The 26549-nt window shown below is 45.4% G+C and overlaps 1 protein-coding gene and 1 pseudogene across 1 annotated transcript in view; one reads left to right on the top strand and one right to left on the bottom strand.

The window, feature by feature from the left end:
- The window catches only part of CACNG3 (calcium voltage-gated channel auxiliary subunit gamma 3), an 84125-nt gene that overhangs the window by 19712 nt on the left and 37864 nt on the right, over nt 1-26549 (top strand). The window lies entirely within an intron of this gene.
- Nucleotides 8104-8202, bottom strand: LOC132689815 (U6 spliceosomal RNA; annotated as a pseudogene).

The following is a 26549-nucleotide window of genomic DNA, read 5'->3' as shown; positions in this document are numbered from 1 at the left end:
AATTTTGTTGACAAACTTCCAGTGGCTGAGGAGAGAACCTGAAGGAACCATTTTCGTACTTCCTTCAGAAGACTTCCTTCTAGTTGTGCCTTATCTTCCCCACTGGGAGATGAAACAGTCCCCTTGGCGCGTTCCAGTCTCTCTGCTCTGAGTTCTCTTTTGCTGCAGCTAAGCTCCACCATTGTTGCACCACCACTGGGATGTAAGAGGCAACGTGAGGTTCCAGCAAGCACTGAAAGCAATGTCTTTGATTAAAATGCAACCCTGCTGGTAGAACACCCGACAGGGCCTGGAGGATTCATTGCGCCTTGTGTCTTTGTTCAGGAACACCAACAAAGCTCAGCCACGACTCCACAGAGAGCTGGAGGCTCGGGATCTGTTGAGAGACACCTTACATGTGAGACAAAGCAAAGCATAGGAAAACAGAGCTGAGTCCTCAGGTTCTTAGCGGATGGGGGCTTAAATGTATAAACTGTCTACCTTCTACCTATAATTAAAGGACCCTGTGCGTGAAGATGGGAGAGTTTAGGGGAGGGAGGGTGATGCCAGGCCTCCAGAGAACAGGCATTGCTCCTGGCCAGTCCCAGTGCTGGGCCCTGGGAAGCAAAGTGAAATGCAGAATCAAAGGGTATTGAGGATGCTTCCAGGAATGTCTGTTCCTGCTGGTTTGCTGTTTGGCCAGCCCTGCATCTATCCCCCCCCCCCTTCTGATAACAGTATTCTAATCTACTTTGGGGGCTGACCCATCACTCTATCATTCTGTCCTCTCTGTCCATGTGGCGCCAACCCCGGCCTGGCTCTCAGGATGAGCATGTGACCCAGGAATAATCTTGAAGATTATCATAAGGTATCAAGAGTTTATGCCAAGGCAGTGGTTCTCAACAGGGGGTGCTTTTGCCCCTTGGGGACGTTAGTAATGTCCGGTGACATTTTTGGTTGTCACGACTTAGGTAGGGGTGTAGGCAAGCACTGGCAGGTGCTGGGTGAGGCCAGGGATGATTTCTAAGCATCTTGCCATGCGCAAGACAGTTCTCACAGCAAAGAGCTTTCCAGTCCCCAGTGTCAACAGTGGCAACTGGGGTTGAGACACCTGACTGAAAGAAAGATAATGAGAAGCCATTGAAAGGTTTGGAGCAGAGGAGTGATGTGGTCTGAACTGACATTTTTTTTTTTTTTTTTTAAGTATAGTCAGGTGCTTTGTGGAAACAGATTTTAGAGATTTAAAAGGGAAGCAGAGAGATTAAGCCACGGGGCTATTACAACCCCAGTAAGAGAAGACTTTAGAAGCTTCATCTGGAAATGCATACTTAGAAATTGTCAGTGGAAAAATGTGAAAATACATTTGTGAAAAAAATTTCACATTTTGGGTGTGAAAAATAAGAGAACGGAACCAAACACAAAGCCTTTCAAGCGACCGTGTATAGAAGTGAAATAATAATGATAATATCTAACACTGCTTCAGAATTTATGTGCCAGCTACTATGCTAAGTAATTTATGTGATCACATTTGACCCTTTAACAATGCTTATCGTCCTCGTTTTACAAATAAGACAACATAGGAATGGAGAGGTTAAGTAAGTGGCCCAAAGTCACACTCCTAGTTATTATCTGAGACAGAGTTTGAACTCACAACAACACGACTCCGTGGTTTTTCCTTTTAACCACCAAGCTGCTTCCTCCCTGGGCTGAGAAGAATCTTCCAAAATAAAAATTACAGGGGCGCCCGGGTGGCTCCGTCATCTCAGATCATGATGTTGCAGTTCATGGGTTCAAGCCCCACATCGGGCTCTGTGCTGACAACTCAGAGCCCAGAGCCCAGATCAGATTCTGTGTCTCCCTTCCTCTCTCTCTCCTTATCCCCCGTTTGTGCTCTGTCTCTCAAAAATAAATAAACATTTATTTTTTTTTAATTTTTTAATGTTTATTTATTTTTGGGAGACAGAGAGTGTGAGCGGGGGAGGGGCAGAGAGAGAGAGAAAGACACAGACTCTGAAGAGGCTCCAGGCTCTGAGCTGTCAGCACAAAGCCCGATGCGGGGCTCGAACTCACAAGCTGTGAGATCATGACCTGAGCCGAAGTCAGGCACCCAACCGACTGAGCCACCCAGGCATCCCAAAATAAATAAACATTTAAAAAGAACTAAGAAAAATTACAATTCTCTTAAGAGCTGAAGGATGAAGGGGAGTTACAGAGATGAAGGAATAAGGTGGTTGTTCCAGACAGAAGGAACAGCAGGCACAGAGGTCTCAGGGCTAGAGAGAGTGTGGACTAATAGGGAAGCCTAAACATTCAGTAGTGGCTAGAGGCAGGTGTAAATTCACAGGTGGGGTGAGTCCCGAGAATAGCAGGAGCCATTCAGATCTGTGGAAGGTATGTTAAGTTTATCCTGGGAGCAAAAGGAGCCCTTTGGAACATTTACAATGTAAGTTTAAAAATCTGATATGATAAGGTTTTCATTTTTGAGGCTCATTCTGGCTGCAGTATGGACAATCAATGGGAAGAAGAATATCTGAAGGCCAGTTCAAAGTCCTTCATGCAGGGGCGCCTGAGGTAGCTCAGTTGATTAAGAGTCTGACTCTTGATTTCAGCTCAGGTCATGATCTCACAGTTCATGGGGTCAAGCCCCACATAGGATTCTGCATTGATACTGTGGAGTCTGCTCAGTTTTCTTGCTCTCCCTCTCTCTCTGCCCCTCCCCACCCCTCAAAACAAATAAAAATTTTTTTAAAAAGTCCTTCATGCAATAATCCAGGTTCAATGATGGATTTCCCCATTGGGGAAGTGGCAGTGGTGACAGAGACATTGGCTATCGCTTTGGGAGATGCTGAAAAGCTGGAATCAACAGAATTCCCTGTTGAACATCAAGGACAGGGGAAAACAAGGTCAGGGGACTCCTATGTTTCTAGCTTTGACCTCTGCATGGATGGCGAGGCCTTCTATTGATGGAAAGTTTGTAGGGGGAGCTGGTAATTAGGTTTTGAACATGATGAATTTACAGCTTCCCATCTAACGTTCGAGTGGGGGTGTTAAGAGGGCCACTGGATGCACTAATGCTGAACTCAGAAGGGATGTTTTATCTAATTTCTTCCCCATATTCATCCTGTATTTTTTGATCAGAAAACACTCAAACACGGACATTCCAACCCCTGCTAATTCTATCACAGACAGCCAGCGAAAGGTTATTAGATGAGGTGCCATGTGACGGAGTAACTGATGTTAAAAGTCTGAATGCAACCCCAGGAGGTCATTGCCAGTCTAATTGGGCACAGATAGAGTTTACTAGGTCATGGAAAGCAAGTCGTGTGTAACCATTGTTTCAGCCCTTTATCCTTTCATTTCTGATTTATCATCCGGTTTTGGGTGAACATTAAAGAATCTATTCATAAATGGTGACCTTTTGAAATTTGAAATGATGGTCTCAGCTAATTTCCATTCCAGCCCTGGGGCTGCTGCTTGAAGGTCATGAGCTTGAAGCTCCAAACTTGTCCCTAGTCTGTGCTCTCAACCAGTATTTGGAAAAGGGCAGTGTTGTCTTCATCCTTAAAAGTGCCCATCATTTGGATGAAGGATCGTCATTCATAATTCTGTGACCACACACTGAGGATGAAAAATGTACTAAGTGCCAAGTTTGTGTTAACAGCAAGACCCAACTGTTCTGGCGAATTTGGGAACATATTGTCTGAGCTCATAATAGGATAATAATACTGTTGTATCGTATAGAATTCATTCAATTGTAAGTGACAGAAAACCCAATTCTAATGGACTTAAGAAAAAAGAGACAGACAGACAGACAGACATTCAGAGAGATCTCTATTGGCTCACATAAGTGGATAGTAAAGGGATGGCTTCGCACAGGGATCAAACTCACAAGTACAGAATTTCTCTTACCATTCTCTTCTCTCTTCCTCTCTGTTGACTTTGGTTCATAGTAGCACAGGAGGGGAGCTTTGTAAACTGTCCCCGCATGCCCTGAGGGCAAGGAGAGACCCAAGAAAGAGGCAGACCACTACAGATTGGAAGGTGGTAGTTTTAATAGGCAAGGGAACTTATATACAAGGCTTGTCTTGAGCCGGCCGCAAGACAAATTATTCTCTTCATTGCCCGCCAGAATCGTAAAAGTTTACTTAGAGGCCTTATAACTGGGTTCAGTCACATTTTCAGTCCAGAAGGTCTCAACACCACCTTACTCTCTCAAGGTTATGTCCTTGAAAATGGCTTCCACTGTGGGGACAATGAGCAGAGCATACATTCCAAAGGTGGGGGTGGAGGTGGGGATGGGGGTGTGAGGAGCCTCCAATTGCCTGGGTCCAATTCATAAGTCAGCTGGCAGCCACATCCTCTCAGTGACCTCCTCCAACAATGAGAGACTCACGGATACAATATGTATGAGAGCAGCTCTCAGGGTTAGATTCTTCTATGCTTGAATCCAGCATTAGTGTAGGAGTGTCTTTTGCAGCAGGTACAAGCCTCATTTCATTTCATAGGCTCTGATTAGATCACATGTCCATTACTGACCCAATCACTGTAGACCAGAGGTCCCACGGGGCTGATTGGCTCAGGCCCAGTCTTTTAACCTTGGAGTAGGAGAGGCATAGATCCCCAGAGATCATTATGATAAACAACAAACATTATTGATTAGCTAGTACATGTTGGGCACTGATCTAAGTGGTATGCTTCCTGTAACAACACTTTGAGTTATCCACTGTTGTTATCACCCTTCTAATGATGAGGAAAGCCAAAATACAGTGAGGTTAACTAAACTGCCCAAGGACCCACAGCTGGCAAATGACAAAACCAACGTACAAACAGCCTTTCCAGAGACCCACAGATCGGAAGTGATGGAGCCCCAATGCAAATTAAGGCAGCCTCTAACCACAACCTGGGCTTTTAACCCTAAATAAGAATCCGGTCACCAGATGTCTACCTTCACTCAATGCTTTACGATTACAGAGCTTTCATCCATGACTTCATTTTTCCTCCCAACTTGAGTAACGACACAAGACTTGGGAGCATTATCCTCATTTTCTGGTGAGAAAATTGAGGTTCAGGCTGAGTGGTTTGCCCCAAGTCAAACATCAAGTAAACAGCGGAACAAGAACTGAAACCCCACACCCATCCTTTCTGACCCTGCAATAATGGAGCCTAAGAGCTTAATAAATGTTTGGGAAACCACAAAGGCCTGGAAACTCGTATTGGGCTCATAGCAAGCTAATCCTGAAGGCTTTATACCCCTCTCCCGCCTCCATGCTACTTTCCTCCTGTGTTTGTTGTAAGCAGTAGGAAAATACCAAGTACTTGGACACAAAGTTGCCCTAGATATTTAAACTGCAAATTACACTATTTATGAATTACGAAATAGTTCATCCACATGGAGTTGAATTATGACCTTTATCTTTTATTAAATGCACGCATACACACACACATACTAGAACTGTATCTGTTTCTGGATTTTCTATTCTTTTCTTTTAATCTATATTTTTATTTCTGAGGCTCTATCACTCTGTTGTTTGAACTAATATAGCTTCATGAGACTCTTAATACCGGAAGGTCATGTTCTCCCTTACCATGCTTCTTTATTAACATCTTCTTAGTTCTCACGTTTTGATTTTCCCTGTGAATTTTCTGACCATTCTATCAAGTTGCCAGGAAAACTGAGATATTAATAAAAATTTAATTAATAGACTTATTTGGGCACAATTGACCTCTTTCAGACATCGAGTCTTCCCCCATTTAAAAACATAATATATATCCCATTTATTAATGTTTTCTTTTATGTATTTTAGAGAAGTTCCATTTTCCTCATTCGAGCCTGTATGTTGATTGGGCACATTGTTTGTAGGTAGGTTTTATATTTTTGGTTACTAACGTTAATGGGTGGTGTTCTCCAAGATATTTTCTAAGTGGTTAGTATTACTAATATGAAGAAGCTAGTGATCAGTAATTATCTATTTGTAAGTTGCTTGAACTTGGTTAGCGGTGCTATCTGCACTGTAATTAATTTAATTTGGTTTTTCAGGTAAACAATCATATCATCTGCAAATAGTAGATAGAACTTTTTCTCCCCCTGCTGTTTTTCCTTTGAGGCTTAGAGAATAGTCAAGGCTTAGTTAGAAGCTTAGTTAAGTAGTGGTGATGCTCAAAGGTCACCTTGCCCTGCTCCTAACTGTAATTGTAATGCTTTGCAGACTGTGTTTCCCAAAGTGTGGTTGCAGATTTGGATATAAATCATAGAATTTGTACAAAGCTGGTAATCTGCATTTTAGCAGACTCCTAGGGGTGATTCCTGCTCCCCCTAAAGTGAACAGCCAGCTGCTCCAGGGTTTCACCGAGAAGCCTGGCATCTGCTCTTGGCGCAAAGTGTTTTCTTTATCATGCTCTGGAGTTTCTGTCAGTATGTAGCTAAGTAAGAATTTTAATTGGGCATGAAGGGTTCCATTTCGGGGTATCTATTGACATGGCTAGCTTTCTCTCCTTTGGCTGGCTAATAGGCGAAGTTAGTGCCTTTCATATTAGCCAACTATCTTTCATTCCTGTGATAAATTTGTTTGAGACATACTTAATTTTTGATAATGCTGAAATAGATTTGCTAGTATGTAAATAGGGTTTTTCTCTGTATTTGTCAATGAAATTTGCCTTTTTGTGTGCTCCTGGTGTCAAGTTTTGGAATCAGAGTGGTAGTAGCTTGATAAAATGATTTTCTATGCTGTGACATAGATTCTGCAGCATGGAAATTTTCATGTAAAACCTTCTGGGCCTGGGGCTTTTTTGAAAGTAGTTCTTTGATAACTTCTCTCATGTCTTGTCTATACTGGGCCTTTTTCTGGAGTCATTTTTGTTGCCTAGAAAATCATTCACTTCATAGAAACGTATAAATGTTTTAGTACAGAGTTGAACAGTGTGATTGCTTACAGTTTATTTTCTTTCAAATCTGTCTTTTTCCCCCCTCTATTTCTCATTTATCTCCAACTGCATTAATAGTTGGCGTTGTTTCTCCCAAGACTGTGCCATTAGGTTGTCTTTCAGTCTTTGGTTTTAGGCTTATGAGTCTTTATCTCTTTCTGGTATGTTATGTATTTTTTAAGAAGCTGGGAAAAGCTGTTGGAAGGTAGCTAGCCAAATGCCATTTTGAGCAACACGTTTTTGCCCTTGGGACTTTTTAACCCAGATTTAAATTTGCTCCTTGTTCAGGTTGGTGTGTGTTAGTGTGAAGAGGTCCTTTTAGGGGTCCTAACTGTCATCCAGCAAAGCCACTAGACCTCCCAGCTAAGTGTCATCTTCCAGGGTGATTGACCAGCTTTGCCACTTCAATTTTTCACAGTCATCAATCACTGAAAAGGAAGCATTGAAGAACACAGCTCTGTGGTAGGGAATTAGCTAAGCATGATGGCCATCAGGAGGTTTGTCTGAGTGGAAACTCACTTCGAGACCAATGGGCTCCCTGGAAAGCCAGATCCCATAACACTGGCTGAGTAAATGCTCAATCATGTATTTCACATGTACCGAGGACTTCCTCTGGGTAAGGGTGGCACTGAGCAGGTCTGAGACCAGCAAAGCTGAAAAGGTGTGACCCCTTCCCTCAAGGACTTGGGAGTGTCCAGAAAAGCCTATTTTATGTGATCGCCTATAGCACAAGCTTGTCTCAGTCCGTAGAGTGTGTGGCTCTTACTGTTGGCATCCTGAGTTTGAGCCCCACGTTGAGTGTAGAGGTTACTTAGATAAAATTGTAAGAGTAACATTTGTTTACTCTAAGCAGTGAAACCATCTAAAAATAGAAAGAGAAGTAATAATATGCCCTGCCCAACTCCCTCTCTGTCCCCTCCCTACCTCACTCCAAAGTGACCAATGTCAACAGCTAGATGTGTTTCCTCCCTATCTTCACTCTCGAAATGCATACATACATGCACATGGTGGGGGAGCGGCATTGTTTGATTTTTAAAATTGAATCCACACTGGAGATACTAGTCTGCCACTTGCTTTTTTCCCTCAATACATCATAGATATTCCTCCAGGTTTATAGGCACTGATCTGACTCAATCTTTTTAATGGTTGCATAATATTCCACAGACTGGAATCCCTTCAGTGTATTCGACCTTTTCCCTGTCGATGAATATCCACCTTGTTTCCGTGTCATCCTTGCGCAGGGCCATGCTAATCTTCTCTGTATCGTTCCAATTTTAGTATATGTGCTGCCGAAGCGAGCACTATCCACCTTGTTTCCAATTTTGTTTTGTTTTGTCTCACTTTCAGTCATTTTTACATATGTGTCCTTATATGCTGGTGCTTTTGTTTTTATAGACTAGATTACCAAAAATGAGATTGCTAAATCAGTAGAGGTATGGGGTTATGATTTTAATAGATATGGACAGGTTATTATCCTGAAAGATTGTAGCAAGGGGGTGGTTATCAGGAAAATGTCTTAATTATTAAAAGATACCCCCCCACATACACACACACACACATACATTCAAAGATTTTGTAGTGAAAGGAGACCACCTAGAATGGGTTGGAAGCACAAATATGAGCTCTGAGTTTCAGTTGTCCCTAGCACCCTCTGTTGCCACCACCATGCCCGCCCCCAGGGGGCACTGTTCTGAAAACAATAAAAACAGCAAAGCCATTTATTGAGTGATTCCCATGTAACAAGCTAGTGCCTTAAGTGCATGTTTGTGTTTTTACCCTCCATGTAAGATATAAATCCTATTAACTACCATCCTCACTTTACAGAAATGGAAACCAGGGACTTAGAAAGTTTAAGCCACTTACTCAAGGTCACCCATCCAGTAGGTAGCATAGCTGGGATGTGATTCCCGTTCTGTTTGGCTCCAAACCTGGGCTCTTAACCACTGTGTGGGATTTCTTCCAAGGATGCCATTGCTGGGGCTGTTTCATCAGAGCCCCAACAGTGACACAAACTCTGCTATTTGCCTTGAACAGTGGCAGGGGCCAAGCCCTGCCTCCTGCTGTGAAGGAGGAGTACTCCTCTATAAGGTATTTAAAGTGATCTTGACCTCTGAGTAGGGCCTTCCTTATTCAAAGGAAACTGAGTGAGCATACTTGTTTGCCCCTACACACAAATCAGAAACCATTTTTCTTCTCCCTCCCCTTCTCTCTTTTTCTTCCTCAAAACAAAGAACTGAAGCAATTAAGAGAAATGGAAACCCTTGGTTTCACCTCTACCCATTCTCTCCTGGAAGCCATGGTAGTCGTGATAGTCATGGTTAAAAGTGTAGACTCTGGACTCAGAATGACCTGTTTGGAAACCACTTTGTTATCCTTGAGCAAATGCCTTGAGACTCTCTAACCTCTTGGTCTCCCTGGAAACATAACCATTCTACTCAGCTTTTGTCTTACCTGTTAGAGGATCATCTCCTGGAGGACAGGTCAATGTCCATGCCTCTTGGCTCATGGGTCCTGAGGGAACCTGCATTGAACTATAAATATTGATTCTTAATAACCAAATTCAGTGATGTTTTAAAGTAAGGTTGAAGGTAATATGGAGAAGAAAAATTAATTCACATTTCCTGAGCATCTATGTGCTGGGCACTGTGCTGGAAGTTAATAAACATTAACTCAACTCTGAAGTAGACATAATTATTTCCATTTTTACAGAGGAGAAAAATGAAATTTAGCAGGTCAGTCAAACTTGCTAGGATTGCAGAGCTAGAAATGAGGGTGATGGTGGTGATGGTGATGATGGTGATGATGGTGATGGTGGTGATGATGATGGTGATGATGGTGATAAGGGTGGTGGTGATGATGATGTAGTAATGGTGATGATGGTGATGGTGGTGGTAATAGCTATTGTTTACTGAACATATGCTGTGAGTAGGCATGATGCCAAGAGACTTCTTTGTATTCTCTCATTTAATCCTCATGAAAACCCAACAGGGAAGCCCTATTATTATGCGCAAGGTCCTAAAAGATTAAGTGACTTGTTACAGACACTCAAGTCAGTAGAGGGTTGGGGCTGGGATTTGAACCCAGGTTATTCTGATTCCTTAGAAGCATCTTTTTACTTTGGTAGTGAAGGCCTTGGTGGCAGTTACTCAAATTTAAACATTCAGCGTTTTGGACCACTCCCAAATGGAGTGTCAGGCAGCTATACAGAAGGCCAGGACTTTGGAAGAAGAAACCAGATTCCATCTCTGCCTGTCTTCATCTCTTCATCTTTTGGGCTCTGTGGGCAACACTTTCATTGCAAGATTCTGCATCCTGTCTCGTGGTCACACATACCGTCTGTGCTTGGCACAGCCGGCTGTCTCCATGGAACATCTGTGGCTCACTACTACTGTGAGTGATTCTATTTTCCACACATCTCCAGCTCGTTAGAAAGCAAGGCTCCTATTTGTTGGTGGATGTTTGCAATCTGAATCTGAAACACTGCAAAATGATGATTGAGCTGATTCACACTGGGGAAGAGTCTGTGACACATAAACACACACACACACACACACACACACACACACACGACACCTAATTAGTGAGGACTGAGCTGCCACCTGATCCAATAAGTGCAGTAACTTTGTCCACTAAGAGGCCATCTGGCTCCTGGTGACAGTTGCTGAGCCGGGAGCTTTTCATGCAGTGATGGTGGTCCTCCCTGGCCAGGGCCACACTCCACATGTCCTCTGGGCCACCCAACCAGCTGAGGTGTCAGTATTTTAAAGAAACTCTTTGTCACCAAAGGTAGCAAGAAAGCTGAAATAAACAACATCCACCCAGCAGACCCAGGGGTCTGCAGAGAGGAAGGAGCTTTCCCCTCTCCTCCTCTATGAATATGCCTTAGAACTTCCTCAACATTCCTCCCAGATTTTCCACTTCTGGTCTTTAGCCAAATGCAATCTTTAAAAATACACATTTGGCAAGAATCTGCAAAAAAATCCCTTCAGATTGTTATGTGATGGTGGGGAAAAGACACATTTTTTTTAACTCTAAAAAAAGCACCTTAGCATTTGTAGGCTTTTATAATTCTGAAACAGCTGAAATGCTAAAACTTTCAAGTTGGCAGGATTGAAACTGAAATCTGCAAAGCCGGTTCAATTTGACAAGAGTGGGAGCCTTGCATTTCAGAGGGTTTTGATGAGCCCGTGGGCCTGAGCCATCAACACAATGGGTGGCCACCCACTCACAGGGAGCCCTTCGTGCCTGGGTCCCAGTCTCCCCTCTAGCTACCTGCAGAGCTCACTCTAAGAGACACTCCTGGCTCCTTCCATTGCCCTGGTAGCTGCTGGTAGCTTAGCAGAGTGGGCAAGGATTCAGCCTGTGGAGCCCGATCACCTGGGTTTGCAGTCCTGATTCTACCACCTGTAAACTAGGGGACCCTATTCAAGTTACTTAATTCTTCTGTGCCTCGGTTTCCTCATCTGTGAAATGGGGCTATAATATTTAATATGTTTGTTGATTGATACCCATCTTGCTCCAGAAAAGAGTTAAGGGGGCTTTAGTTACACAAAATAAGAAAAGATGGGTCCAATTTTTAAAATTGGACTAAGAAAAAAAGGGACTGGACAGAGCCAAGAATGAGAGTGAATTGCACCTCACAATGAACTACATTCTAGCTAAGGGTGGTTCATAAAGCCGCCTGTGAACCAAGCTTCCTCACAGTCCCTTGTCTAGGGGAAACCTGGTCAACCGCACACCCACAGTGCTCAGAATAAGGGAGAACCCAGTGGCCAAGCAGATCTGCAGTCAAGCCGACCTGGCTCTCCAACAGGCTCCGTGTTTTGTCCTTGAGCAAATTGCTTAATCTCTTGGAGTCTGAGTTTCTTTACATGGAATGGGGATAAAACTGTAGTCATGAGGTTATTTTGAGGGCAAAATAAAATATTATATATGAAGTGTTTAGCACAGCACCAGCCACTTAGTATGTGTTTGATAAATAGTTGCTAGAATAAATAAGTTTTAGAATTTATAGACACATCCCACTCTCCTTGGTACCAAGATCGGATAAGAATATTTTCCTTCCTAAGTGGATGATGTTTCATGTCACAAAACAGAGTATCCTCAACACGGGCTGATGGCAAAGTCCCCAAAGCCACAGAGCACAGTGCTCTGTGTTGAAGTCCCGTCTGGCTCTGCCATTAAGTGGCTGTGTGACCTTGGGCACACTGCTTCACTTTTCCGGTACACGGGTACCCATCTGTAAATGGGCAAAGTAATACTACCTCCCTTGGGCACCTGGGGGGCTCAGTCGGTTAAGCGTCTGACTTCGGCTCAGGTCATGATCTCTTGGTCCGTGGGTTCGCACCCCGCGTCGGGCTCTGTGCTGACAGCCCGGAGCCTGGAGCCTGCTTCAGATTCTGTCTCCCCCTCTCTCTCTGCCTCTCTCTCTCTCTCTCCTCTCTCTCTCTCTCTCTCAAAAATAATAAATATTAAAAACATTTTTAAAAATAGTACCTCCCTTCTAGGGTTGTTATGGAAATTAAATGAGATAATAATTGATAGAGCCCTTGGCCAAGTGTTTGTATATAGTTCTCACTCAGTGACTGTGCTGGCATTGTGGATGTTCACAGCACTGAGTGATCCAGCACTAGTCCGGCTTGATCCAGAGGGATACTCAGAATACCTGGGAGATGGGTGAAACCTTTGCCAAATACCCTCCTCTCAGTGGTACTTCTGTACTTTTGGCGACCACCTTGTAACAATGCACTTGAAGAATGCGCTCTCTGGCAGGCGTTCAAGGGCAACTATTTTATCTTGCTGACTTAGTACAAACCATTCAGTCCTAAATAATCAAGTGAGGGGTAGAAGCGATATCCTTTAGGAGAAGATGACAACGGGCCCTATAAGAACCTGGACCAGAATGAAAGGCCAGTATTCTCCTCAGAAAAGTTGTGTTGGCAAAAGCCAGGTACACAGGATTGAGTTATTATCATGGCATAGGGGGTCAGACATATGCCATAGAAGCATGGCATAGGGGGTCAGACAGTGCTGGGTTCAAGACCTGCTTCTGCCACTTACTGGCTGTGTGACCTGGGACAAGTTACTTAACCTCTCTGTGCCTCAGGTTCATCATCTGTCAACAAAAGGGAAGGGACAATAACAGCACCAACCTCATATGGTTGTGATAAGGATTAAACGGTTTCGCACATGTAGCATGCATTGAACAGGGATACCCGGTAGAGCCAGCCTAAGTGTTAGCTGTTATTATCACGGTCAATGACAAGGTAAGCACGTGGGGGCGACAGAGGAGACAGGCTCCTGGGCACAGGTGGAGCGGATAGGATAACCGGTACGCGGAGGTGGAAGGCATTCAGGATGAGCAAGGTGGCAGCTAAGTTTAGTGCTGGGAGGGAGGGATTTGAATATGCATGAACTGCCCTCCCGCTGTGCCAAGCAGCTCAATTTTTCAATTGCTCCTCCTGGGGAGTCATGAATGGGGAAACAGAGTCAGCAGGAATCCCCCCTGTGGGGTACAGCCTGTGCCTGTTTTCCCTGTGTTCTGGCTACCAGCTTCCCCAAACCCAAACCCGGTTAGGGGACCACAGAGAGACCTCCCTTCCCTTCGTTAATGAAACTACCTGTTTAGGGGCAGTGGAAAAGATGCGATCTTTAAAAATATACGTGTGGGCTGGGCATTGATTCCGTTTTGACAGAAACAGGGACTGGTTTTGGGTCTCAGCCTGTACACAACCAGAAGTGGGGAAGAGTCCTGGCTGATGTCCTGGCGTCATTCCTGGAGCTGGTATTCTGCCTTGTCCTGCCCTCCCCTCTTCCTCTCTCCCGTCCCCTCTCCCGAGCCTCTCTCTTCTCTGCCCCTCTTCTCTGGTTCCCTCTGTATCTCTCTCCCACAAATCTATATTCAGTTTCTGTCTTCCAAAAAGAAAAAGTGAGTAGGAGGACAAATTGTTTAAAAGCAATGCAGCTATTTTAACAAAATGCTTTTTCCTTTGAGTCAGTCCTAAGAAATTTGGGTACAGTCTAAACCAGAATGAACCAAACAATAATCCTAAAAAATGAAATGGGTTAAGGAAAAGAGCCTAAATTCCCCAGACCAGGATGGGGCACGGGGAAGGCCAGAGAGGACTTGACGCTGGTGTGTCGGGAGAAGAAACCAAACCGAGGTGTTTGATTAGAAGACCGGAAAGCTGGCAGGGAGAAAGTGAAACATTATTTCCGTCGCTTGGATGTCAAGTTTCTTTCATGCTAAACATCGGGCTCTGGAAAACGTGTGGGTGATTGTGTAGACCCGGTTTTTCAGATCTTGACCACTCTGGACATGGGTTCTCACCCAAGTCAAGAAAATACCTGTCCCTTGGATTTAAAGATCCTGGAGATGTTGGGAAAATATTTGAAATCTTCGCTGTTAGAAGAGCCAGAATCTTAGTTCTGGACTCCACTCTGCCCCGACTTACTCTGTGCCCCGGAATAAATCATGCCCTTTGGGGGCCCCATCTTTACAGAACAAGAAGATTAGATGACCTTAGGGTCCCCCAACTCTGCCATACAATCTCTGGTTCTCTTGTTACTCCATTTATCCAGTTGGGAGTGTAGACTTCAGAGCTACCTTGCAGCATTTGAATCTTCCTCTGTACCTGACAGCTGTGAATCTGCACAAGAGACTGTGGAACTCTTGGTGTCCTCAGTTTCCTCATCTGCAAAATGGACAGTAAGGTTGTTCGCTCCACCTTCTTTTTCCGTCCCATTGAAGTGAGTATATCAGAATGCAATCGAGTGAGAACAGAGGCCGCCCTAATCTAAAAATAAGAAGCACGTCCCTTGTACATTTCAGAACTTACAGTTATTGATAATAAGATTCTTGTGATACCCTCTACAAGTGATTGAGAAATATTCTCCAACTCGGATCTGGTTCCATTTCAGTTCCAGCCTGCGAAACCTGACCCCCCAGTGAAGCAAATCTATCTGCCTCGCATCAGTCAACAGATGTTCTGAGTCCCCTGGAAATCACCAAGGGAGATCTAAAGAGGAGAGGTTCTCTCTCACCCCTGACCATGCATCTGGTTCCAGGATCCACACTAGAAACATTATGGGTGGGGAAGAAAAAAAAAAAAAAAACGTAAAAACCTTGAATCAAAACCTTTCCAATCCTCTTGCCTCTTATCCCATCCATCTGATTCCCCAGCTTCTAACTCAGCTGCAGGAATGTGTTTTCATAGAAAACCGTGCATGCCTTATCTCCCTTCTGAGAAAAATTTGCTGCTTCTAAAAAGATCTATTCTTCCCACAAACAGTGTTGTGCACCTGTCGTAGGTCCAGGAGCAGGAAGGCAAATCTAGGTAGTGAAACTGCCTCCTTTTGCTTATCTGAAAACTCTTCGCTTAGAGAGGGCATTGGAGAAGACACCAGGATGTCTCCCCTCCAGGCAGCTGGGCCAGCAATCCCCTTGGCTTAGGAATGAGAAATCCCCTGAATTAGCCAGTGGGAAGGGACACAACACCATCCCTGCTGGCAGCAGGGCTTCCTGTGCCAAAGCCACGGGGTTCCCAGCCGCTGTTCATTAATGCTGCCCACAGGCCAAGGGAGAAGTCTGTCTGCTCTGATGGGCAGAAGGTCCAGGTTCCAGGGCACTGGAGGAGATAATTGTCTTCATAGCCAGGAGATGCTTGGCAAGGAGGTCAAGTGACTTTATACACTCCAAAAAAGTCTAGGCAGATGATGGTGATAAAACCATACTGTCCTGAACTTCTGGCAAAACAAACGAAAGACATTTTAGAAGCCACATGCTATAGTAGAAAGAACAATAGGGGTCTGAGACCTGGAGTCTTGCCAACTACGTATGAGTCCTGGTCCGGTTTATCCGGTAAAAATTGGAAAAATGATCCTTGCCCTGCATATTTCATAGGGCTTTTATGAGAATTAAATGAGATACTAGGTGTGAAAGGACTTTGAAAAATGTATGTCATTCATTAATTCACTTGTTCATTCAGATAGATACTGAGTGTGCACTAGGCGCCAGGCACTGGGGATAGAGTGGTGCTAGGTGGTGACTGCCCTCGAGGTGGGGGACAGGTGACTGCCGCCTGAGCCTAGGAATGGTTTCTCAGGAGCGCCCTCCAGAGGCCAGGTCCTAGCAGTCCACCTGCCAGTTCAGCGGGAGGTCCGGTTTCTTTCCTTGGGTCCTTCTAAGTCTCCGGGTTGCTTCCTGGGGTCCAAGTGGTCAGTCCATCTTTCTGCAGAGGCTCTGCCTGAACTGGAGCCCAGGGAGATGTGCTCCCTGGAGGCTACGATGTGTCACAACTGCCACCATAGATTCTAGCTTCAGAAAGGATCCCCATTGCCGAGACACCCAGCCTGCCTCCTGGGACAGGAAAATCCCAAATACATTCTCAAGTTGCTACTCTTGGCACTGATGGCAGCTAGATCTCAGTATCCAGAGAGAGTGCAATTTCTACCCATGCTGCTATAATCCTTTAAGGTGTGAATAAAAAAAGAAAAAAAGGAAAAAGCTGACATTTATTGAGTGATTTAGCGATTTCTGGACTGGGTATTATTCTGAGCATGTTTCACACAATATCTCATTTAATCCTTAAAATAACTCTCAGAGGTGGGGCGCCGGGGTGGTTCAGTCCGTTGAGTGACTGACTCTTGATTTTGGCTCAGGTCGTGATCCCAGGGTCATGGGACAGAGCCCCACAGTGGGCTCCATGCTGAGTGTGGAGCCTGCTTGAGATTTTCTCTCTCTCCCTCTGCCCTTTCCATTACTCATGTGCGCTCTCTCTCTCTCTCTCTCTCTCTCTCTCTCTCAAAAGCAAAACCAAAAACAAACAAAAAAAACAAAACAACTCTAAGGGGTATTAGGATTAAACCCATTTTACAGGTGAGAAAATTAAGGTTTGGAGAGGTTAAGTAACCTGCTAGGTCACAGCTCTAAGGGACAGCACCAGGATTTCACCTAGAGCCATCACCTCCAGCCACCAAACTCTGCTGGAGCAGCTAAAGAGGAGAATTTTGCAAGAGGTACATCACACCAGAATAAGACATACAGATTTTTAGATTCAAGTACAAGCCTGCTCTCTGGATGGCAAGGTCAGGAGTGTTCCCATTGTCCATCAATCCATGACTGTCTTTCCCTTTCGATGACCTCACTTCCGGTCCTATCCTCCCCTGCCCCCCACCCCCACCCCAGGGTGGCTTCCATATTGGGGGCAGGTACACCTTGCCTTCCCACACCAACAGCTGGGCCAGTTTGCCCTGACAGGGCTCTATAACTTCCCATCTTTGTCTCCTTCCATAAATCTGTCCTCTGAACTTGCAGCTTTCCCAGAACTACACATCAACTGTTTCTCTTGCAGAAAACAAAATTAAACCTCTTCCTCACCAGACACCCAGCTGTGCACAAAAAATTAATCAATTATTTTTGAGATAAGCGCTGCAAAGGACAAGCTCAGGGGGGCTGAGGCAATATTCCTGTTATCTCTGAAGACACTCCTGAACTATCCTCTGGAAAGGGAGGTTGGGCGTGCTGGGGACGCGTGCTCATCCCAGGGGTGTTTCAAGATCTACAGGCTCCCCTGTGATGCCTCTCTCTCTCTCTCTCTCTCTCTCTCTCTCTCTCTCTCTCTCTCTCTCACACACACACACACACACACACACACACACACACACACACACACACATTAAGTGATGATTTTAAAGCATTAACCTTCCTCATTCCTTGGTGTGCATGACAACTACTCCTGTGTCTGAAGAATGAAATTATCTGTAAACCCAGGATTATCAGAATGCCAAGGAAGGGAGGAGGGAGGGGCTGCCCGCTGCCTGCATGAGTCACCAAAGTCCCAAGCAGGTGACGCCCTGCACCTGAAAGGGCTTGGTCATTCATTCAGAGTCTGCTGGTTATTTGGATCTGCGAGTGGCCCTTACCGGCAGCCGCCCCCCACCCAGGGACAGGAGCTGGGAGCCCAGCCGGCAGGGCGGTCCTCAGTCCTGGCTACATAGAAGGTGACCCAGGGGATGCTCAAAAGCGCTGATGCCCGCCCCCTCCTCCGGACCCCCAAAACCCCGAGTCCTGGGCTTGTTTTGAAGCTGCTCAGGGGATTGGAACGGGCAGCCGGAAAGAGGACGGCTGTGCTATGGAAAGCAAGGCCTCCAAAAACCAAAATAGAAATCCTCTCAACTTAGAAATGGAAACGAGAGAGGACAAGGAGCAAGCAGAGAAGAAGATGCATGTGTCCGTCCACTTACTCTCCGGCTCGCTCAGCAAGCGTTTTGTGGGAGCCTAGTGCCTGCCAGGCGGCTGGGAGAGTCCCCCAGACTTGGCAGCCTGGACAAATGGCAACCTCTTGGAGAACCATCCAAGAAAGGAGGCTGAAGATGGACAGGAAGGACCATGGGTCTGCAAAGTTCTAGAACCTCTCCACCCATGAGTGCCATCTTGTTCTGCTTCCCACACGTGTCCAGCAACAACACCCTTGTACTGAGAAGGATCTCCTCGTTGTTTTCCTGGTGGCCTTGAGAAAGAGAAAAACTGGATTTTACCCCAAAGCTGCTTGTCGCCATAGTCAAGTGGGGGTCCACAGCCTGGGCCTGTGTTTCCTTTTCTTAAGGAAAAAAAAGAAAAAAAAAAATATATATATATATATATACACACACACACACATATATATATATCCATATAAACCATATAAATATTGTCCTGAGTCAGTCTCATAAACCATATAAATATATATGCATATACTTAATACATATGTATATATAAACATATATATAGAAGAAAAAGAAAAAGAAAAAATATATATCCATATAAACTATATACATATATATGTATATACTTAATACATATGTGTATATAAACATATGCAAACATAAATACATATGTATGTTTAATGTTCTTTTTTACAATAGAAACAATGTATTGTTCACTATAGAAAACTTAGGAAATAAAAATTAGCTTGAAAGTAACAAGTAATGATAATCCTCATATTCTCTTAGCACAGCTATAACCCCTATCAAATATACATATTTACATTTTCTTAATTTTTTTAACATTTTTATTCATTTCTGAGAGACAGAGAGAGACAGAATGTGAACAGAGGAGGGGCAGAGAGAGAGGGAGACACAGAATCGGAAGCAGGCTCCAGGCTCTGAGCTGTCAGCACAGAGGCCGACACGGGGCTGGAACTCATAAACTGCGAGATCTGACCAGAGCTGAAGCCATTCGCTTAACAAACTGAGCCACCCAGGCTCATTTACATTTTATGCCCTACTTAGCTAACCCTTATTTTTTTTTTTAGTTTATTTTTATTTATTTTTGAGAGAGAGAGAGCGTGCACAAATGGGGGAGGGGCAGAGAGAGAGAGAGAGAGAGAGAGAGAGAGAGAGAATTCTAAGCAGGCTCTGCACTGTCAGCACAGAGCCCAATGCAGAGCTTGAACTCGCAAGCTGTGAGATCATGACCTGAGCTGAAACCAAGAGTCAGTTGCGAAACTGACTGAGCCACATAGGCACCTCTATCCCTTACTTTTTTTTAATGTTTATGCATCTATTTTAAGGGGGGGGGGGGTGCAGAGAGAGAGAGAGAGAGAGAGAGAGAGAGAGAGAATCCCAAGCAGGCTCCACACTGCTAGCACAGAGCCTGATGTGGGTGGGGCTCAAACTTATGAACTGTGAGATCATGACCTAACCTAAAATCAGGAGTCAGATGCTTAGCTGACTGAGCCACCCAGGCACCCCAGGAGTCCCTTATTTTTAACCAGAATGAGATTATACCATAAATTTTTTTGTAAAGTACTTTTTTATTTACTAAAGCATCACGTTCATCTTTCCTACATGAACAAATGTTTTACTGCATCATTTAATGACCAGATAGTATGTCATTTTCTAATGTATCATAATTTATTTACTTCATCCCCTCTTATTGGGTATTTAGTCTGCTTCCAGTTAAAAACAATACACACACACACACACACACACACACACACACACACACACACTGTTGTAAATAAATTCTCGCGCACGTTCAGAATTATTTCTTTATGGAATTTTTAGAGCTGAGAACACTGAGTTAAAAGATGAGCATATGTTTCAATAAACTTTCGACTTAGAATAGTTTTTGATTTATAGAAAAGCTGCCAAGATAGTAGAGTGAGTTCCTGTATATGTACATCCAGTTTCCCTTGGTGTTAAGAACTGACATTAGAATGATGCATTCGTTCCAGCTCATGAACCAATATATTGACACATTATTAACTAAAGCTGAGTTTTATTCTGATTTCCTTAGTTTTTACCTAATGTCCTTTTCCTGTTTCAGGATCCCATCTGGGCCACTCCTATTATGTTTAGCTGTCATATCTCCTTAGGCTTCTTTAGACTGTGGGTTTCTTAGACTTCCCTGGTTTTTGATGACCTCAGTGGCTTTGAGAAGGGCTGTCTGGGGATTCTGTAGAATATGCTTTTCTCATGATTACATCAGGGGTTATGGGGCTTCGAGAGGAAGGACCACACAAGGTGCCGTTCTCATCACATCTTACCAAGGGCGCGAAATCTCCACATGACTTGTCACTATTGATGTTGACCTCCATCACCTGGCCGAGGTTGTGTGTGTCAGTTTTCTCCCCTGTAGAGTTGCATTGCACCCCTTTCTAGACTTTGCTATTTGGAAGGAAATTCCTCTGGGGAATTATGCTCCCCTCCTTGAGGTGGCCATAACTGTATAAATTATTTGGAATTCTTCTGTACAGGAGATTTGTCTCCCTCCCTACCGCCCATTTACTTATTCATCCGTTTATTGCTTTATATCACTATGGACCCATAGCTACTTATTTTATACCTTGGATTATAATCCATTACTCCACTGTTTATCTCGTTGCTGAGAATGTTCCAGCTTTGGCTACTGGGAGCTCTGTTGGTTGGCTCCTGTGTCCTTTTTTTTTTTTTTTTTTTTCATGTTTATTTATTTTTGAGAGACAGAGACAGAGTACTAGCAGGGGAGGGGCAGAGAGAGAGGGAAACATAGAATCGGAAGCAGGCTCCAGGCTCTGAGCTGTCAGCACAGAGCCCGACGTGGGGCTCGAACCCACGAGCCATGAGATCATGACCTGAGCGGAAGTCGGACGCTTAATCAGCTGAGCCACCCAGGCACCCCACCTGTGTCCTTTTGATAGATGCCCACTGGTGGGTATCTTGGACACTTCCTTGTTTCCTGGCCTATGAGATGCTCCAGGCTCATCTTGTGTGTTCCCTGCTGCAGCCCTAAAGGAAGTAATTTCTCCAGAGAGCTCTGGTTCTCTGATTGGAGATCAAGATCCGGGGTACTGATTACGCTCAGTGTACCAGCATGCTGTTGCTTCTAGACCCTGCCGGCAGACAGAGCTTGGAAATGTATGTGTGTATACAAACCCACGTGTATAGACATATCTATAATCTGATATTTCCCAATCTATATTGATATTAAGCTAAGCATGAGTTTGCCATCATATCTCCAGTTGAAATCCATGGTTTATTCCAGCCTTCTCCCTCCTTAAAGATAGCCATATCTCAAAGTCTTTTGATTTATATTGCCATGTTGCCTTCCATGAACTTATTCTGGGGACGGGGGTGGGAGTGGTGAGGGGAGGACAGGAAGGGGAGAAGGATGACCTGAACCTATTTGCTGCCCATCAGGTCTTAATGAAGTCGTTTGCACACACACAGAGGATGGAATGATGCCTCCTAGGACAACATTTCCCATGCTATTTGAGGGACTTACAGTCCTTTTTGCTTGGAGAGATCAAAATCTGAAAGTACTTGTGTGCACAACTCCCCCACTTTGAGAATCAGAGACCACTGACATCAAAGAACTCTGGGTGGAAAGCTGTGGTTATTTCTACATTCATTTCTCACTTTGTAGGCTCCTTTTTTGAGCTATGACTAAGATCTTTGATCTGAGTGGCTTCCAAACTGCTTTTAAGTGCAGATAAAGAGTCAGTCTTTTGTTCCCAGCTTGTGGACCTGGGACCTCATGGGGCAAGCAATGGACTCCGGAATCTGGAGACAAGGGCCACAAACCCAGGTGCCTACAGAGCCAGATGGGTTGTCTCGAGGGAAGGGGTTGGAGGCATGATGGCAAGCCGGAAATTATATGGCCCCATGCAGAAATGTGGGCCCATTGTTGCCGGGTCCTCTGATTTTTTTTTTTTTTTTTTTGGAAGAAAGCCAGAATTCTAGATTTTGTGTGAGCCTCTGAAGTTTTCAAATGTTAGCTATGATTGTCAGTCTTTCCAAAATGCTGGAAGAGCCAACCACACTAAGTCCTCTGGCAGGATATGACCTTCAGAACCCCTGGTTTTGTACTCCCTGGTTGCTAGAAAAAAGCATAATAACTCAATTATCTGGGGATCTATGGCCGTCCTTTATACTAAAAAGGGGTCTCACACACTATGAAGTTTGGGTAACATTGGGTCATTTTGTCTTGCAGAAACATTCACTTTTATTTCCTTCCTGGGTCAATGAATTTCCAGATAAGTTGGGATCTATTCCCTGGGGGCTGAGGGATTAAGCCGGGAATGTTAGCACACCACTGGAGGCACAGCAACCCAAGGCAGCCAGCTTCTCTGGCAGGGTTGGGAGGAGTGTGACATCCCACAGCCCAACACGGTCACAGCAAGTACGTGAGCAGGAAGGACCCCTGTCTGCTCTGCGAAGGCCTGCCCTTCATCCCCCGCGATCTTCATTACGCCCCTTGCTTCTCTGGCTCCTGACTCTTTTCAGGACTGTGGAGACTGGTTTGAAGGCATTGCTCGAGGCAGGGAGTAGGGCTGGGGGAATTAATAATATGCATCCAGCAGGATCAGCTCTCCAAATAACAACATGCTTCCTTCACTCACCTTGGCCTCTCTGTCACCCAAGAGATTGCTATTAGCTGTCAACCAAAGAGCTGAGACATCAGTGATCATTTTCTTATACTTTAAAACGACCGTATACTTTGCTGGTCCTCTGTGCTTCCCCAGACCTGCACCTCCTTTCTGCTCTGCTTGGGGCATAGATCTGGCTTTGAAAGTCATTACTTAGTTGACTTACTCCTCGTGGGATAGTTCTGAATATCTGTCTAGTGAGATGACACAGATAGGTACTCGAGATTAAAGCCTTGGAGGCTGTAGATTTGTAATCTCTCTTGTGCTCTCCCAATGCCCATGGCCCCTAGGGCCTGGGGCAGCAGGAAAAGCAAGAGAAGTCACTCAGCCTTCCCCCTTGATTCCTTTATCCCTTATCTTCCAGTGCCCACTCTTTTCTCCCTCCAATCCATTTTCCACATTGTCACCCGAGTAATCTTTTGAAAACATCCAGAAGGTCGTGCTAGCCTCCTGCTTACTTTTCTCCAATGGCTTCCCCGGCTCTTTAAAAAATAAGCCTCCTTATCACAGCCCAAAACCTTGCTACTCAAAGTGTGGTCCTTGGACCAGGAGCATCAGCATCACCTGGGAGCTCACTAGAAATGCAGCTCCTGGGGCGCCTGGGTGGCTCAGTCAGTTAAGGGTCCGCCTTTGGCTCAGGTCATGATCTCACAGTTCATGAGTTCGAGCCCTGGGTCAGGGTCTCTGCTGTCAGTGTGGAGCCCACTTTGGATTCTCTGTTCCCCCTCTCTCTCTGCCCCTCCCCTGCTCATGCTCTTTCTCAAAAATAAATAAACATTTAAAAGAAAAAAAAAGAAATGCAGCTCCTTGGGCACCTGGGTGACTCAGTCAGTTAAGCATCTGACTCTTGGTTTCGGCTCAGGTCATGATCTCAACAGTTCATGAGTTTGAGCTCCGAAACAGGCTCTGTGCTCACAGTGCAGAGCCTGCTTGGGGTTCTCTCTCTCTTCCTTCTCTCTGCCCCTCCCCTGCTCTCTTCCTCTCTCAAAATAAATCATTTTTTAACTAAAAAAAAAAAAAAAAAAGGAAACGCAGCTCCTAAACCCACCTATTGAATCAGAATCTGGATTTTAACAAGATCCTCTGGTGAATGGGGTGCACATAAAAGTTCAAAAACGTCTGTGTGGGCTTCCGGTGCCCATGGTTGCACATTTAATCACCTGGGGACTTTTTTTTTTAAATATTTTTTTTAATGTTTATTTTTGAGAGAGACACAGAGTGCAAGCGGGGGTGGGGGGGGGGAGGTGCGGTCAGAGAGAGGGAGACACAGAATCCAATTTTAAAAAGAATTTGTTAATGTTTATTTATTTTTGAGAGAGAGAGAGACACACACAGAGTGCAAGTAGGGGAGGGGCAGAGACAGAGGGAGACACAGAATCCGAAGCAGGTTCCAGGCTCTGAGCTGTCAGCACAGAGCCCGACGCGGGGCTCGAACTCACAGACGGTGAGATCATGACCTGGGCCGAAGTCGGAAGCTCAACCGACTGAGCCACCCAGGCACCCCACCTGGGGACTTTTTAAACACACTCATGCCTGGGCTGCAAGGACTGGGTGGGGGGGGGGGGGGTGAGGGTTCAGGCACTGGAATTTTTAAAGCTGCCTAGGTGTTTGTAAAGTGCTGCTCTGCCCATTCTGTCCCTGTTTGCCTCTCCAGCTTCCTTCCCGTTCCTTTCCCCCTTCTCTCCTCTCCTCCAGCCACATCAACCCTTTGTTCCTATCTAGCAAGCTCTGTGGTCCCTCAACCGCGCATTCTTGCTGCCTACAAAGCTCTTCTTGTGGAGGTCGTCTCACCACTTAGAAATCCACTTAAATATCATCGTCTCAGGGAACCTTCCCTGACTCTTCACACCCCCCACCAGCTCTGTGCTCCGTTGCCCTGTTTGATTTTCTCCATAGCATTCATTGCTATCTGCAGTCAACTCGTTTCTGTATTAATTTGCCTACAGAATGGCTGCTTTCCTTCATTAGAATTTCAGTTTCGGGAAGACAGAGACCTGGTGGGTTTCAGTCACCACCAGGGCCGGATTCGGAGCAAACTTAAGCGTGTGCTTGGGGCCAGAACACGTGGGGGAGTGGAGAGAGAGAGAGAGAAAAGCTTTTTCAAAATGAGATCTGATATTTCAAAAACTGACCAGAGTAGTCATCATGGAAAAAATTAGAATGTGTTGTACTTCCTCATACATATGTTAAAACAGAGTGGTTTTTCTAATTGCCCATGGAAAAGGGTACCGTCATCTTTTTCGGACTTAGAGGTTTTAAATTGTTCAACTTAAAAAAAAAAATCACAGTGTAAGGTGCACACAAAGAGATGCATCCCACGCTTCATGAAGTTCCATAAACTAAACACACCTGGTCACCAGCACCCGGCTCAAGAAAGGTGCGTTTGCTCAGCCTCTGTCGTTCGCCTTCCGGTCACCACCAGCTCTGACTTGTAACAGGGGAGACTGGGTTTTTTCAAAGTGCTAATCCAACATCATCTCCTCTGAGGCCCCGCAACTAAGCAGTGCCCGGCAAGTACTAGCTGACCAATCGGCGTTTGTTGAATGAACTAATGGACCAATTCATTAATTACTCGCCTCCGATCATCTCTCTGCTCACCCTTTCTGGGGAATCCAGTCTCAGAGACTGAACTGATTTGAACCCAAAAAAGAGGTAGGCTCAGAGCTGGCCTCAGTCTCCTTTTTGGACACCAGGCAGTATGGCACATTTTCCAGGTCCAGTTGGCGTGGAGCCTTTTGATGGAACCAACCCGGTGAATTTTCTTTGGTGCCTACCTGGTGTCATTCACCCAGCCGTGCCACCGCCATTGAGGGGATTATCCCTCCAGTGGGCTTTTCTTGGAGTCACCGTGCTCACTGCCTTTTAGGTTTCTTTGCATTTGACTGGGGCTTATATTTAGCCCCATGGAAGCTCGGGGCTCCTATTCTTCCTTCTGGGCTTTTCGCTTTTTCGCTTCCAGCTGGTGAAGCTCACCATGCTGAGCAAGGTGAAAAGGCTGAATGGAAGTTTCAGAAGCAGAAAGGTACTAAACTCTGGTTTCCCGTGTAGCAGGAGTGTGGGGCAAAGGGAGGCAGGTGCTGACCCCAAAGGGCAGGGACCGCCTGGCCATCTGCGGGCTCTCTCCCACCACTGGGTTATTAACTCTCCCTCTGTCTGTGTTTCACCTCCCCCACCCCACACCTTTCCCTGTAGGGCCAGTTTCTTCAAAATTCAGCTGTCCCCAGCTGTGAGACGCTTTCCGGGGAACCATCTTTCCCACCCCTAACTCCTGCCCCCCCCCCACCCCCCACCACACACCAATCCCCCAGTTCCATGTGCTGTTTCTGGGCATAATAACGACCTCTCCTAACACTGCCAAGCTCTAGGCCACACTCCACCTTCAGCCCTCCGTCAGCCCTCACCCCAGCCCTAGGAAGCCCATCCTGGCCGCCTCCCCCTTTTACAGGTGGGGGAAATGAGGCTCCCAGAGGTTGACTTAGCCAAGATCTCTGGGCTAGAAAGTGACAGAGCCAGGACTCGCACCCCCGTCTGTTTGACCTTTGCAGCAGGTGCACAAGCTCCCCTTCAGCCCTCCTCCTCCCACTGCTGGGATTGCACCTGCTGGCCCAGCCTGTTCACAGCTGAGCCCCTATCCCAGAATTGCCCTTCGCATAAGGGAGCTGCCCTGGCCAAGGTCACACGCGCATCCCACATCCAGCAGCTGGTCGAGGTGGGGATGCGGAGGCCTTCCCTCCTTGCCTTCATTCGGGACACTCAAAA

The sequence above is a fragment of the Panthera onca genome, chromosome E3 (assembly GCF_046562875.1).
Source record: "Panthera onca isolate mPanOnc1 chromosome E3, mPanOnc1 haplotype 2, whole genome shotgun sequence".
In the NCBI taxonomy this organism is placed as follows: Eukaryota; Metazoa; Chordata; class Mammalia; order Carnivora; family Felidae; genus Panthera; species Panthera onca.
This window is presented reverse-complemented; position numbering and strand designations above follow the sequence as displayed.